We start from the raw sequence: 16379 nt of genomic DNA on the forward strand, positions 1-16379 counted from the left end.
CTAGAAGGCAGCTGGAGAGGTGGGCTAGAAGGCAGCTGGAGAGGTGGGCTAGAAGGCAGCTGGAGAGGTGGGCTAGAAGGCAGCTGGAGAGGTGGCCTGGAAGGCAGCTGGAGAGGTGGGCTAGAAGGCAGCTGGAGAGGAGGCCTGGGAGGCAGCTGGAGAGGTGGGCTGGACAGTATTGGGCACAGTGGCCTGAGAGGTGGCTGAAGAGGTGACCTGGGAGGCAGCTGGCAAAGCCATTGTGTCAGCTGGAGCAGGATGATCAGTGACAAGTGAGGGTGCAAAGTCACATTCCTGAAATATATCAAGGTTGTATGGCCAAATGCCAGTGAACCTGAACCCAGCCTGTACATTTGTGGGTGTTGTGGCACCTGGAAGTGCTGTTTTAACAAGTCCTGGAATGTCATATATGGTCATGGCCTTTCCGGAGTTCACCCTCATCCAGGCATCACTGGCAGAGTTCATCTTTTTTTTCAATGGCCCGTACACACTCCTGTCCAGGGGCTGGAGCTTGTGTGAACGGTGTTGGGAGAAAGAAAGCAAGACTATGCCAGAGCGCCTATTGAAATCAATGGAGCTGATTGACAGGTGTGAGCTGTGGTTGTCAAGGTGAAGGACCTCCTTCCTTTCCAGGCTGACCTTGGTATGTTTTGCGTGTTCAAGGAAAATGAAGAAGTCATCCTCCTGCATCCAGCCGGATCCATTTCCACTTCCAACACATCCAATTGGTTCATTCCGTACAAAGTGGTCGTGGTATCTTTTGCGTAGGAAAACAAAAGTTGGGGGATTGAGTTTCCTATTGCATTTATAGCATATGCCATTGACACTAGTGTACCCCTTTCTGCTGAGGTGATTGCTCCAAACGGTTTGGTATCACGTTTCACATCCACTTTATCTGATGTTTGCATTTTGGTTATTCCTGTCTCATCAACATTCCATATGTCATTGCCATCAAAGCTGTAGTTATTTATCACCTCTCCTAGTTTGCTGAAAAACTCTTCCACATGTTCTGTTGAAACTTGTGCCCCGTGTCCAACTAGTTGCTTCAGAGTAGGGTGCCGCTTTATGTAAGACGAGAACCAGTCTGAACCAAATTTCCTGGACCTGTAACAATATAATAAAATATGTTCAATACTTACCCCAATTAATACTTTACATTAATAATTGACATAGGTACTTCCTCTCTTGACTGTAATTGCCACCAACATTAACTGCTAACTCTGCAATGACTTACTCCTTCCTATCATGTGCTTACCTCATGGGGAGACAATCCATAATATAAATCAGCTGCCCTCAAGAGATACTCTGACAACTTCTACTCCTGCTCATCCATGAAGACCCTGTTTCCACGGTAGCCTACATGAGGAAGCTCTCTAGACCCCTTCTCCAGTAGCTTTTTCTCTCTTTGCAGAATCTGTACAGTGTCCCATGACATACAATTAAAGTCGAAAGTTTACACACACTTAGGTTGAAGTCATTAAAACTCATTTTTCAACCACTCTCCAAATGTCTTGTTAACAAAGTATAGTTTTGGCAAGTCGGTCTGGACATCTACTTTGTGCATGACAAAAGTAATTTTTCCAACAATTGTTAACAGACTATTGCTAACAGATTATTTCACTTATAACTCACTGTATCACAATTCCAGTGGGTCAGAAGTTTACAAACACTAAGTTGACTGTGCCTTTAAACAGCTTGGAAAATTCCAAGAAATTATGTCATGGCTTTAAAAGCTTCTGATAGGCTAATTGACATAATTTGAGTCAATTGGAGGTGTACCCGTGGAAGTATTTCAAGACCTACCTTCAAACTCAGTGACTCTTTCGTTGACATCATGGGAAAATCAAAAGAAATCAGCCAAAACCTCGTTAAAAAAATTGGAGACCTCCACAAGTCTAGTTCATCCTTGGGAGCAATTTCCAAACGCCTGAAGCTACCACGTTCATCTGTACAAACAATAGTAAGCAAGTATAAACACCATGTTACCACGCAGCCGTCATACCACTCAGGAAGGAGACACGTTCTGTCTCCTAGAGATGAACGTACTTTGGTGCTAAAAGTGCAAATCAATCCCAGAACAACAGCAATGGACCTTGTGAAGATGCTGGAGGAAACAGGTACAAAAGTATTGATTGTACTTTTTGGAGAAATGTCCTCTGGTCTGATGAAACAAAAATAGAACTGTTTGGCCATCATGACCATCGTTATGTTTGGAGGAAAAAGGGGGAGGCTTGCAAGCCGAAGAACACATGTTGTGGGGGTGCTTTGCTTCAAGAGGGACTGGTGCACTTCACAAAATAGATGGCAACATGAGGCAGGAGAATTATGCGGATGTATATATTCTATTTCACCTTTATTTAACCAGGTAGGCTAGTTGAGAACACCTTTATTTAACCAGGTAGGCTAGTTGAGAACACCTTTATTTAACCAGGTAGGCTAGTTGAGAACACCTTTATTTAACCAGGTAGGCTAGTTGAGAACACCTTTATTTAACCAGGTAGGCTAGTTGAGAACACCTTTATTTAACCAGGTAGGCTAGTTGAGAACACCTTTATTTAACCAGGTAGGCTAGTTGAGAACACCTTTATTTAACCAGGTAGGCTAGTTGAGAACACCTTTATTTAACCAGGTAGGCTAGTTGAGAACACCTTTATTTAACCAGGTAGGCTAGTTGAGAACACCTTTATTTAACCAGGTAGGCCAGTTGAGAACACCTTTATTTAACCAGGTAGGCTAGTTGAGAACACCTTTATTTAACCAGGTAGGCTAGTTGAGAACAAGTTCTCATTTACAACTGCGACCTGGCCAAGATAAAGCATAGCAGTGTGAACAGACAACAACACAGAGTTAGTTACACATGGAGTAAACAATAAACAAGTCAATAACACAGTAGAAAGAAAAAAGTGTCTATATACATTGTGTGCAAAAGGCATGAGGAGGTAGGCGAATAATTACAATTTTGCAGATTAACACTGGAGTGATAAATTATCAGATGGTCATATGCAGGTAGAGATACTGGTGTGCAAAAGAGCAGAAAAGTAAATAAATATAAACAGTATGGGGATGAGGTAGGTAAATTGGGTGGGCTATTTACCGATGGACTATGTACAGCTGCAGCGATCAGTTAGCTGCTCAGATAGCAGATGTTTGAAGTTGGTGAGGGAGATAAAAGTCTCCAACTTCAGAGATTTTTGCAATTCGTTCCAGTCACAGGCAGCAGAGAACTGGAAGGAAAGGCGGTCAAATGAGGTGTTGGCTTTAGGGATGATCAGTGAGATACACCTGCTGGAGCACGTGCTACAGGTGGGTGTTGCCATCGTGACCAGTGAACTGAGAATACATATATAATATATTGAAGCAACATCTCAAGACATCAGTCTTGGTCACAAATGGGTCTTCCAAATGGAGAATGACCCAAGCATACTTCCAACGTTGTGGCAAAATGGCTTAAGTACAACAAAGTCAAGGTATTGGAGTGGCCATCACAAAGCCCTGACCTCAATCCTATAGAAAATGTGTGGGTAGAACTGAAAAAGCGTGCGCGATTAAGGAGGCCTAGAAACCTGACTCAGTTACACCAGATCTGTCAGGAGGAATGGGCCAAAATTCACCCAACTTATTGTGGGAAGCTTGTTGAAACGTTTGACCCAAGTTAAACAATTTAAAGGCAATGCTACCAATTACTAATTGAGTGTATGTAATCTTCTGACCCACTGGGAATGTGATGAAAGAAGCAATAGCTGAAATAAATAATTATCTCTACAATTATTCTGACATTTCACATTCTTGAAATAAAGTGGTAATACTAACTGACCTAAAACAGGAATTTTTTACAAGGATTAAATGTCAGGAATTGTGAAAAACTGAGTTTAAATGTATTTGGCTAAGGTGTATGTAAACTTCCGACTTCAACTGTATGCCATACAACTTTGCAACTGATCTGATTGACTTCCCCTTCTCTGCTACATCATTTGACGCTCTTTTCACAGTGTAGAGACGTACTCTACTACTATCTGTCTTTTCCCTGATCTAGGCATGCTGAAAGTGATAGAAAACATTCACCAAAAACATTAAGTTTTACTCAGGGTTAGTTGTAATATTTTCTCGCAAGAAGTTACAACTAACCCTGACCCTTGCAGCCATTAGCTAGCTTCCATTTGAGATAATTGTTCAAACTTTAGCATTGCTAACTTGCATAAAATATCTCTACACAGACTGGTTATAAACCTGATATAAGTTTGGTGCAAAGCAGTTGATGCCATCACAAAAACAAGTTTGGTCAAAATAATTACTTTCTTACCTCAAAATCTGATTTCTGTCAATAGAATATGCAAAGTTCATCACAGGGACTTGCTTTTGTACATTAGTTGTTTCTAACAGATGATACAGTATAGCAGTATTTGTCACGGTCCCCCGGTACTGCTGCTCATTCCGTTCACCAGTTCCGGAGGTCTACATCACCGGCCTTCTAGGGGTCACTGAACTGGATTCATTACCACCAACCCCAGACTGTCTTGTCTCATTATGCACACCTGGTTCCCATTCTCCCTGATTAGTATATGTATACTGTATATGTGCCCTCTGTTCCCCATTGTCCTTGTCGGTTATTGGTACCATACCCGTTGGTCTTGTGAGCACCTGTGCTGTTGTATCGGCTTCCATGCTACGTGTTATTGTGCACTTGTTACTTAGAAGATTACACCTCGCTCTTTCGTTTGGATGGTGTCACGACTTCTTCCGAAGTCGGTTCCTCTCCTTGTTCGGGCGAACACCGGTTGACGTCACCGGTCTTCTAGCCATCCCCGATCCATTTTTCATGCTCCATTTGTTATGTCTTGTTTTCACACACACCTGGTTTCAATTCCCTAATTACATGTTGTATATTTTCCCTCTGTTTCCCCCCATGTCCTTGTCGGGAATTGTTTATTTTGTACGTGCTATGTGTTACTGGTGCGCTACGGGTTTTGTACCCATGTGTTTGTTGTTTTGTATGCCGGTAGTTTTATATATTAAACTGCTCTGGCTATTCACCAAGTCCTGCTCTCCTGCGTTTGACTTCCCTACCACCAGTTACGCATCCCTTACAGATGGAGAAAATAAAACTCCCTATTACGTTTTCCTGCGATTGACTCCTATCATTATACAGCGTGACAGTATTGATTAGTAATCAAATATCAAATCAAGGATTGGGCGGATAGCAGAATTCTATACATTTTTTATCCTTTTGATGTTACATGAAAAATAAACTAATCACTAACCAACACAGACATTTTGTTACATTTTTGAAAAATGTTCACCTAATATAGCATTATTTAATTAAGTAAGATGCCGTTATTCTGAGCGGGTGTATTTTATTTGAACTTACGTCCCAACAAACCAGGGCATTTGTGAATCATTTTCGAAAATGTTATGACTTTGTTTTGTAAATTGACCTGTTTTTATTTGTAATCGCAGGTGATGGAAAGATAGATATGGCGATTGCACAACTTTATGGGCAGAAATAACAGAAAAGGACAAAACATGGCTGAGCAGATGCTAATCACCTCAGATGCTAGTAGCAGTAAGAGAGAAGCAAGCAGCCCCATAGTGTGCAGCCCATGGGAAAACATTCCAGATCTCATGGCAAAGGACTCCTTACACCACTGTCATCTACGCCTTGTAGGAGCCCTCCTACAAAATACAGGGAAATCGGTAAATGACTCTGCCAAACCTGGCATGCTGAAGTCCATGAGAAACATTCCACCATTGAAAAGAAAAAAGACGCAACGTCAAAATCAATTGAGTCTCTCCTAATGAAATCTCACGTGTGTTTATTTGCAGAACATGTCAGCTGGTACTCTCATGCATGCTTCAGTGTTGCTTGCCTCGAGGCACGCATTGAAGTAAATTAGCTAATTGGGTAGGCTTGTGTCACTGGGCAGCTCGCAGCTGGGCTTCCCTTTGTAGACCGTAATAGTTTGAAAACCTTGCCACATCCAGTGTAGTAGTATTCAATCTTAGTCCTGTATTGACGTTTTGCCTGTGTGATGGTTCGTCGGAGGGCATAACGGGATTTCTTATAAGCGTCCGGGTTAGAGTCCCGCACCTTGAAAGGTAGTCATAGACTGTTCTCTGCTACTGGTGCAAGCGGTACCGGAGTGCCAAGTCTAGGTACAAAAGGCTTCTTAACAGCTTTTACCCCCAATCCAATAAATCTGCTGAACAGCTAATCAAATGGCTACCCGGACTATTTGTAAAAATAATATACATGCTGCTGCTACTCACTGTTTATTATCTATGCAGAGTCACTTTATAGCTACCAACAGTACATATTACCTCAATTACCTCGACTAATCTGCACCCGCGCACATTGACTCGGTACTGGTACCACCTGTATATAGCCTCGTTTTAATTTAGTTTATTCAGTAAATATTTTTTTTTAACTCTTATTAACTCATTGTTGGTTAAGGGCTTGTACTGTAAGTAAGCATTTCACGGTAAGGTGAAACCTGTCGTATTTGGCGCATGTGACAAAAACATTTGATTTGATTTGCATCTGACAGACAATTAACTAAGAGAGGTAAGGCAGTGGAAAGTGTGAAGGTTAGTGTCTTGTGTTATATAGATGGATTTCAGAAAGAACCTGGAATAATCCATTGCAGGGTTTAGGTAAACTGTCTGGCAGGTATGAGTATTTGTAGATGAAAGTGCATGATTGGCATACATTAATGTCATAAATAGACAAGATATTGAGTTTCTTAAACAAAGGTTCAGATGAAGCCAGGTAATTAGAGGAGGTGGCTAGTCTTGCACATTTCTTTTGTATAATGAGTCATTTGTGTAGGTAGGAAGCATATGTACTGGCCCAGACAATATTACAGTAAATGAGATATGGGTAAATGAAGGTATTGTATAGAGTTAGGAAGCAAGTCTGATGAACTAAACCACTAATCTTTCTGATGATACCAATAGATTTCACTTTGCTGTAGACAAATTGAACATGATCTTTCCAGGATAACTTCTCATCAATTAAAACTCAGAGGAATCTATTGGGGAAAGTTGAAAGGGGGATACCTAGTCAGTTGTAAACTCTTTTTCCCTTTTTCAGGACCCTGTTTTTCAAAGATAATTCGTAAAAATCCAAATAACTTCACAGATCTTCATTGTAAAGGGTTTAAGGGGAAGCGCTCAACTTGCAGACTTGTTTACGTGTTGCTGTGCGTTTTGTGCATTTTGTTGCCAACCTTACTTTGCTACCTGACAACTTTATGGTTTTTACTTTTTAATTACAGTTTATATTTTTGGTTTTTCCCTCACTCAACTTTTTTTTCATTAAACTTTTTCACTCCGGATGCTTTATCTGGACGTGGTTCGTCAGGACCTCCAACAGCCGAAGCTAAGTAGTAACATTAACATGATGCCTTCTAATTGCAGTCGCTGTACTCATGATATACAGGAGAACGATCGCCTTACGGCGAGGATAGCTGTGCTGCAAGCCCAGCTTCAGACACAATCGTTAGGCAAGGGTAATTTCAGTGTAGGAAGGATGAAACAGCGTCTGTGCCACCAGTAAGTACAGATAGTAACGTTAGTCTAAATCCCCTCGCACAGTCCCCACAGCCAGTCAACGTTCTCATGGCTTCTGGAGGGGAATGCTCAACCGGTGTCGCTCATTCAGCCGAAATAAACTTTCAACGAAATAAACTTTCAACCGGTTTTCCCCATTAAGCAGTGAGTAGGAGTCTGAGGCCCAGCCTTCTCTTGTCTCTACTCCTCCCGTTACGGGTCTGAGACGCCGAAGCTTCCCACCATTAGCTCTGACAAATTGAAAACCCGAGTCATTGGCGACTCCATTACCCGCAGTATTAGACTTAAAACGAATCCATCGATCCAGAAATCATACACTGTTTACCAGGGGGCAGGGCTAACGACGTTAAGGCTAATCTGAAAATGGTGCTGGCTAAAGCTAAAACTGGCGAGTGTAGAGAGTATAGAGATATTGTTATCCACGTCGGCACCAACGATGTTAGGATGAAACAGTCAGAGGTCACCAAGCGCAACATAGCTTCAGCGTGTAAATCAGCTAGAAGGATGTGTCGGCATCGAGTAATTGTCTCTGGCCCCCTCCCAGTTAGGGGGAGTGATGAGCTCTACAACAGAGTCTAACACAGTGGTTCTTAACCCTGTTGGAGGTACTGAACCCCACCAGTTTCATATGCGCATTCACCGAACCCTTCTTAATTGGAAAAATAAAATGATTTTTTCAAATTCAAAACAGGTATATATTTGACTGGTGCACAAAATGAACCAACATGCATCAACATCACTGTGTTCAAAGAACAAAATCATCAAAATCTAAGTGCGTGGCAATTGCTTGCTTCAGTTCCGCGGGTACAGAAATGTCTCCGATTCCAGATACATCTTCGATCTTACTTACACAGTCGTCCAGCAGGGGAAAGTTTGCGAAGTTATTGTTCTCTGTTCGTCGTTTCCATAACGGTAGCCTTTTTTGAAAAGCCTTCAGGTTTTCCTTTGCTTCGATGATGTTGACTCCACCGCCCTGCATCTTTTGATTGAGATGATTGAGAGCTGCGAAGATATCGGCCATGTACGCTAAAATGAGAATGAACTCAGAATTTTTGAAGCAATCTGCATGGCAATGTTGGTGCTCTTGCAAAAACAGGGCTAATTCCACACGCATGGCAAAAACACGATTCAGCACCTGTCCCCGGGACAACCACCGAACGTTAGAATGGTACAGAAGTACCTCGAATTCAGAGCCCATTTCTTTACACAGCTCACTGAAGATGCAATGCCGCAGAGCACTAGTTCGCACATAGTTCACGCATTCCACTACAATTTGTAATACTTCTGCCAGTTTTGGAGGCAAGGTTTTTGTTGCCAACGCATGCCTGTGCAGAATACAATGCGTAACAATGATGTGTGGTGCATCGGCTTTCACTAGCGCACCAAAACCAGACTTTCTTCCCAGCATGACTGGAGCTCCGTCCGAACAAACTGCAGAAACCATATCCCACGAAAGATTGTTGTCTTTGAAGAATTCATCCACAAGTTTCTTCACGTCGGCTGCCTTAGTTGTTGTTGTAAGAGGCTTACAAAATAAAAAATCGTCCTTTATCACGTCGTCTTTCACATAGCGCACGAATACAGCATGCTGGCTTAGATTGGAAACGTCTGTGGTCTCGTCCAGTTGAAGGCTGAATTTTGCCGGGCTTGAAATCAGATCTGCAACTACTTGAGCCAAGATGTCGTTGCTCATGTCCTCTATTCTGTCGCTGATGGTGTCATTTGAAAGAGGAATTTGGGATAACTTAACTTCAGCCTCTTTTCCCAGCATGATATTCGCCATCTTCAACACAGCTGGTTGACCAATGGCAGCACAGTGTTTCACCAATGGTGTGTGGTTTGCCCTGCTTTTCGATCAGGTAAGCAACTTCGTACGATGCTGTGAGGATCGGTTTGTTGATGGGTACAAAGCCCGAGAACAGGCAGAGTAGCCTTTTCATCGAATTTGGCTCTCTTCACCTTGAATTCAGCGAGTGTTGTGTTCCATGCAGCTTAAGGAAGTGTTCTCTTAGTTTTGCCGGTGCTAGACTAGAATTGCTCAACTTGGCATTGCAAATCATGCAGTTAGGACACTGACTCCCATCACGTTCCGTTATACATGTGAATCCATATTGTACATATTCGTCTGACCACTTTCTTTTTTTGCTCGACATAGTAAGTATGAAGGGATTAAAATATTAAGAAAGAAATCACAAGACGTACCATCACGACAGTCACAAGTCGACTACTGAGCACACCAAATTCCCTGCAGCACAGATAGGCCTAGCGATGTAGCGTGATCACATGCAGCCAATGATGGCCAAGCGGAGCTTGTCATCACGAATCATATGAATCGGAAGTGTGTCTTGACCTCCGCCGAACCCCTGAGACTGACTCACCGAACCCCTGGGGTTCGATCGAACCCAGGTTAAGAACCACTGGTCTAACAACTCAATCGCTGGTTGAAAACTGTTTTCTGCCCCTCCCAAAAGATAGAATTTGTAGATAATTGGCCCTCTTTCTGGGACTCGCCCACAAACAGGACCAAGTCTGGCCTGCTGAGGAGTGACGGACTCCATCCTAGCTGGAGGGGTGCTCTCGTCTTATCTACCAACATAGACAGTGCTCTAACTCCTCTAGCTCCACAATGAAATAGGGTGCAGGCCAGGCAGCAGGCTGTTAGCCAGCCTGCCAGCTTAGTAGAGTCTGCCACTAGCACAGTCAGTGTAGTCAGCTCAGCTATCCCCATTGAGACCGTGTCTGTGCTTTGACCTGTGTTGGGCAAAACTAAACATGGCGGTGTTCGCCTTAACAATCTCACTAGGATAAAGACCTCCTCCATTCCTGCCATTATTGAAAGAGATTGTGATACCTTACATCTCAAAATAGGGCTACTTAATGGTATGTTAGATCCCTCACTTCAAAGGCAGTTACAGTCAATTAACTAATCACTGATCATAATCTTGATGTGATTGGCCTGACTGAAACATGGCTTAAGCCTGATGAATTTACTGTGTTAAATGAGGCCTCACCTCCTGGTTACACTAGTGACCATATCCCCCGTGCATCCCGCAAAGGCGGAGGTGTTGCTAACATTTACGATAGCAAATTTAAATTTACAAAAAAAATAAAAAATGAAATTTTCGTCTTTTGAGCTTCTAGTCATGAAATCTATGCATCCTACTTAATCAGTTTTTATAGCTACTGTTTACAGGCCTCCTGGGCCATATACAGCGTTCCTCATTGAGTTCCCTCAATTCCTATCGGACCTTGTAGTCATATCAGATCATATTCAAATTTTTGGTGACTTTAATATTCACATGGAAAAGTCCACAGACCCACCCCAAAAGGCTTTCGGAGCCATCATCAACTCAGTGGGTTTTGTCCAACATGTCTCTGGACCTACTCACTGTCACAGTCATACTCTGGACCTAGTTTTGTCCCATGGAATAAATGTTGTGAATCTTAATGTTTTTCCTCATAGTCCTGGACTATCGGACCACCATTTTATTACATTTGCAATTGCAACAAATAATCTGCTCAGACCCCAACCAAGGAGCATCAAAAGTCGTGCTATAAATTCACAGACAACAGAAAGATTCCTTGATGCCCTTCCAGACTCCCTCTGCCTACCCAAGGACATCAGAGGACAAAAATCAGTTAACCACCTAACTGAGGAACTCAATTTAACCATGCGCAATATCCTAGATGCAGTTGCACCCCTAAAAACTAAAAACATTTATCATAAGAAACTAGCTCCCTGGTATACAGAAAATACCCGAGCTCTGAAGCAAGCTTCCAGAAAATTGGAACGGAAATGGCGCCACACCAAACTGGAAGTCTTCCGACTAGCTTGGAAAGACAGTACCGTGCAGTATCAAAGAGGAAAATAAGAACAATCCAAAATGTATTTTTGATACTGTCGCAAAGCTAACTAAAAAGCAACATTCCCACAGTGAGGATGGCTTTCACTTCAGCAGTAATAAATTCATGAACTTCTTTGAGGAAAAGATCATGATTATTAGAAAGCAAATTACGAACTCCTCTTTAAATCTGCATATTCCTTCAAAGCTCAGTTGTCCTGAGTCTGCACAACTCTGCCAGGACCTAGGATCAAGAGAGACACTCAAGTGTTTTAGTGCTATATCTATTGACACAATGATGAAAATAATCATGGCCGCTCAATCTTCAAATTGCATACTGGACCCTATTCCAACTAAACTACTGAAAGAGCTGCTTCCTGTGCTTGGCCCTCCTATATTGAACATAATAAATGGCTCTCTATCCACCGGATGTGTACCAAACTCATTAAAAGTGGCAGTAATAAAGCCTCTCTTGAAAAAGCCAAACCTTGACCCAGAAAATATTAAAAACTATCGGAAAAAATCGAATCTTCCATTCCTCTCAATTTGTTTTCCGTTATGAAAACTTAGGACACTAAAGAGGCCTTTCTACTGACTGGTAGAAATCTGGTGCAGTCCATGAGGAGGAGAGGCACTGCACTACTTAATGCAGCTGGTGACCCAGAAAATATTAAAAACTATCGGACAAAATCGAATCTTCCATTCCTCTCAATTTGTTTTGAAAAATCTGTTGCGCAGCAACTCACAGCCTTCCTGAAGACAAACAATGTATACGAAATGCTTCAGTCTGGTTTTAGACCCCATCATAGCACTGAGACTTCACTTGTGAAGGTGGTAAATTACCTTTTAATGGCATCAGATCGAGGCTCTGCATCTGGCCTCGTGCTCCTAGACTGTAATATTGCTTTTGATACCATCGATCACCACATTCTTTTGGAGAGATTGGAAACCCAAATTGGTCTACACGGACAAGTTCTGGCCTGGTTTAGATCTTATCTGTCAGAAAGATATCAGTTTGTCTCTGTGAATGGTTTGTCCTCTGACAAATCAACTGTAAATTTCGGTGTTCCTCAAGGTTCCGTTTTCCGCTCTCTCTAATTCTCTCTTTCTCTCTTTCTTTCTCTCTCTCTCGGAGGACCTGAGCCCCAGGACCATGCCTCAGGACTACCTGGCATGATGACTCCTTGCTGTCCGTTATGAAAACTTAGGACACTAAAGAGGCCTTTCTACTGACTGGTAGAAATCTGGTGCAGTCCATGAGGAGGAGAGGCACTGCACTACTTAATGCAGCTGGTGACCCAGAAAATATTAAAAACTATCGGACAAAATCGAATCTTCCATTCCTCTCAATTTGTTTTGAAAAATCTGTTGCGCAGCAACTCACTGCCTTCCTGAAGACAAACAATGTATACGAAATGCTTCAGTCTGGTTTTAGACCCCATCATAGCACTGAGACTTCACTTGTGAAGGTGGTAAATTACCTTTTAATGGCATCAGATCGAGGCTCTGCATCTGGCCTCGTGCTCCTAGACTGTAATATTGCTTTTGATACCATCGATCACCACATTCTTTTGGAGAGATTGGAAACCCAAATTGGTCTACACGGACAAGTTCTGGCCTGGTTTAGATCTTATCTGTCAGAAAGATATCAGTTTGTCTCTGTGAATGGTTTGTCCTCTGACAAATCAACTGTAAATTTCGGTGTTCCTCAAGGTTCCGTTTTAGGACCACTATTGTTTTCACTATATATTTTACCTCTTGGGGATGTCATTTGAAAACATAATGTTAACTTTCACTGCTATGCGGATGACACACAGCTGTATATTTCAATGAAACATGGCGAAGCCCCAAAATTTCCCTCGCTAGAAGCCTGTGTTTCAGACATAAGGAAGTGGATGGCTGCAAACTTTCTACTTTTAAACTCGGACAAAACAGAGATGCTTGTTCTAGGTCCCAAGAAACAAAGATATCTTCTGTTGAATCTGACAATTAATCTTAATGGTTGTACAGTCGTCTCAAATAAAATTGTGAAGGACCTCGGCGTTACTCTGGACCCTGATCTCTCTTTTGATGAACATATCAAGACTGATTCAAGGACCGCTTTTTTCCATCTACGTAACATTGCAAAAATCTGAATCTTTCCGTCCAAAAAGGATGCAGAAAAATTAATCCATGCTTTTGTTACTTCTAGGTTAGACTACTGCAATGCTCTACTTTCTGGCTACCCAGATAAAGCACTAAATACATTTCAGTTAGTGCTAAATACGGCTGCTAGAATCCTGACTAGAACCAACATTTTTTATCATATTACTCCAGTGCTAGCCTCCCTACACTGGCTTCCTGTCAAGGCAAGGGCTGATTTCAAGGTTTTACTGCTAACCTACAAAGCATTACATGGGCTTGCGCCTACCTATCTCTCTGATTTGGTCCTGTCGTACATACCTACACGTACGCTATGGTCACAAGACGCAGGCCTCCTAATTGTCCCTAGAATTTCTAAGCAAACAGCTGGAGGCAGGGCTTTCTCCTATAGAGCTCCATTTTTATGGAATGGTCTGCCTACCCATGTGAGAGATGCAGACTCGGTCTCAACCTTTAGTCTTTAGTGGGTCATATGATTGAGTGTAGTCTGGCCCAGGAGTGTGAAGGTGAACGGAAAGGCTCTGGAGCAACTAACTGCCCTTGCTGTCTCTGCCTGGCCGGTTCCCCTCTTTCCACTGGGATTCTATGCCTCTAACCCTATTACAGGGGCTGAGTCACTGGCTTACTGGTGCTCTTTCATGCCGTCCCTAGGAGGGGTGCGTCACTTGAGTGGGTTGAGTCACTGATGTGATCTCCCTGTCTGGGTTGGAGCCCCCCCTTGGGTTGTGCCGTGGCGGAGATCTTTGTGGGCTATACTCGGCCTTGTCTCAGGATGGTAAGTTGAAGATATCCTTCTAGTGGTGTGGGGGCTGTGCTTTGGGAAAGTGGGTGGGGTTATATCCTTCCTGTTTGGCCCTGTCCGGGGATATCATCGGATGGGGCCACAGTGTCTACTGACCCCTCCTGTCTCAGCCTCCAGTATATATTCTGCAGTAGTTTATGTGTCGGGGGGCTAGGGTCAGTTTGTTATATCTGGAGTACTTCTCCTGTCTTATCCGGTGTCCTGTGTGAATTAAAGTATGCTCTCTCTAATTCTCTCTTTCTCTCTTTCTTTCTCTCTCTCTCGGAGGACCTGAGCCCCAGGACCATGCCTCAGGACTACCTGGCATGATGACTCCTTGCTGTCCGTTATGAAAACTTAGGACACTAAAGAGGCCTTTCTACTGACTGGTAGAAATCTGGTGCAGTCCATGAGGAGGAGAGGCACTGCACTACTTAATGCAGCTGGTGACCACACCAGATACGACTGTTACTTTTAATTTTGATTCCCAGCCCCCCCCCCCCCACCTTTGTTCAGGGACACGTTATTCCATTTCTGTTAGTCACATGTCTGTGGAACTTGTACAGTTCATGCCTCAGTTGTTAAATCTTGTTATGTTCATACAAATATTTACGAATGTTAAGTTTGCTGAAAATTGACAGTGAGAGGATGTTTCTTTTTTTGCTGTGTTTAAAACGGAATACCTTCAACTGTGTCTTCCTTTATTTAACACAACCCCTCTGAATCAGAGAGGTGCGAGGGGGTTGCCTTAATCGACATCCACTTCTTTGGCGCCCAGGGAACAGTGGGTTAAGTGCCTTGCTCAGGGGCAGAACGACAGATTTTACCTTGTCAACTCAGGGATTCGATCCAGCAACCAATTCTCTAACCACTAGGCTATGTCTTGGTAATCTGTCTGGCCAAGTTGCAGGACTATCTTGAATAGCCACGTCTGTATTCCATTGGTTCTCATTCAAATCCATTAGATTTTGTGCAAATTGTAAATGGTTATAGTTACAAAGTGTACATAGTATCAAAAATCTTTTGACAAATAATCGAAGTAGGGTCATTCTGAATATCTCAACGTTGCTTTGGAGTTGATACTGTAGCTTAAATGGTGAAAGGGGAGATAGGTCTAGAATTTTAGATTTTCTTTTACCATTCTAGTCTGGCCCTTTTTTGGCCATTGAAATGCATTGGTATCCATAGAAATGGCTCTGTTTGGGCTGCTTAATGATGAGACATGAACAATAGATAGCTGACATTAGTTAGCTGCTTTTGTCACTTTGACAATCTTTGACAAGCAGCTGTAACTTTTGATTGGTATAAGATAATTAAGTTCTGATTCCAGATTTGAATAGCAGACAAGTAGACCAAGATGTCATATCCTCTAAGTTTTTGTGAGTATCTATAGCAAAGGCTCTGTTTGGGCTGCTCAATGACAACACTGAGGCTGTGTCTAGACTTGATGGTTCATGCAGTTTTAGTATTCTGATCATAGAGTTCTGATCATGGAATTCTGGATTCTCTTTTCTCGCACCATATTGAAATGCCAGTATGCATTCTACAAATGGTGGAATTGGCTAAATATGATAACACAACAACAACTGATGGCAGTAGTTAACTGTAGCTAACTAGCCAGTGTCACGCCCTGACCATAGAGAGCCTTTTTATTCTCTATTTTGGTTAGGTCGGGGTGTGACTAGGGTGGGTAATCTAGGTTGTTTTATTTCTATGTTGGCCTGGTATGGTTCCCAATCAAAGGCAGCTGTTTAGCGTTGTCTCTGATTGGGGATCATAGTTAGGCAGCCATTTCCCCACTGTTTTTTGTGGGATCTTGTTTATGTATAGCCTGTAAGCACTCCATAGCGTCACATATTGTTTGCTTTTTATTGTTTTGTGCGTTTCACGTCAATAAATATGTGGAACCCATATCACACTGCGCTTTGGTCCGAATGTTCTTACGACGATCATGACAGAAGATACCACCACACCAGGACCAAGCAGCGTGCCCAGGTGGAGAAGGTATCCTGGGCTTGGGAGGAGATCAAGGAGTAGATATCCTGGAC

This window comes from Oncorhynchus clarkii, chromosome 9, assembly GCF_045791955.1.
Source record: "Oncorhynchus clarkii lewisi isolate Uvic-CL-2024 chromosome 9, UVic_Ocla_1.0, whole genome shotgun sequence".
Classification (NCBI taxonomy): Eukaryota; Metazoa; Chordata; class Actinopteri; order Salmoniformes; family Salmonidae; genus Oncorhynchus; species Oncorhynchus clarkii.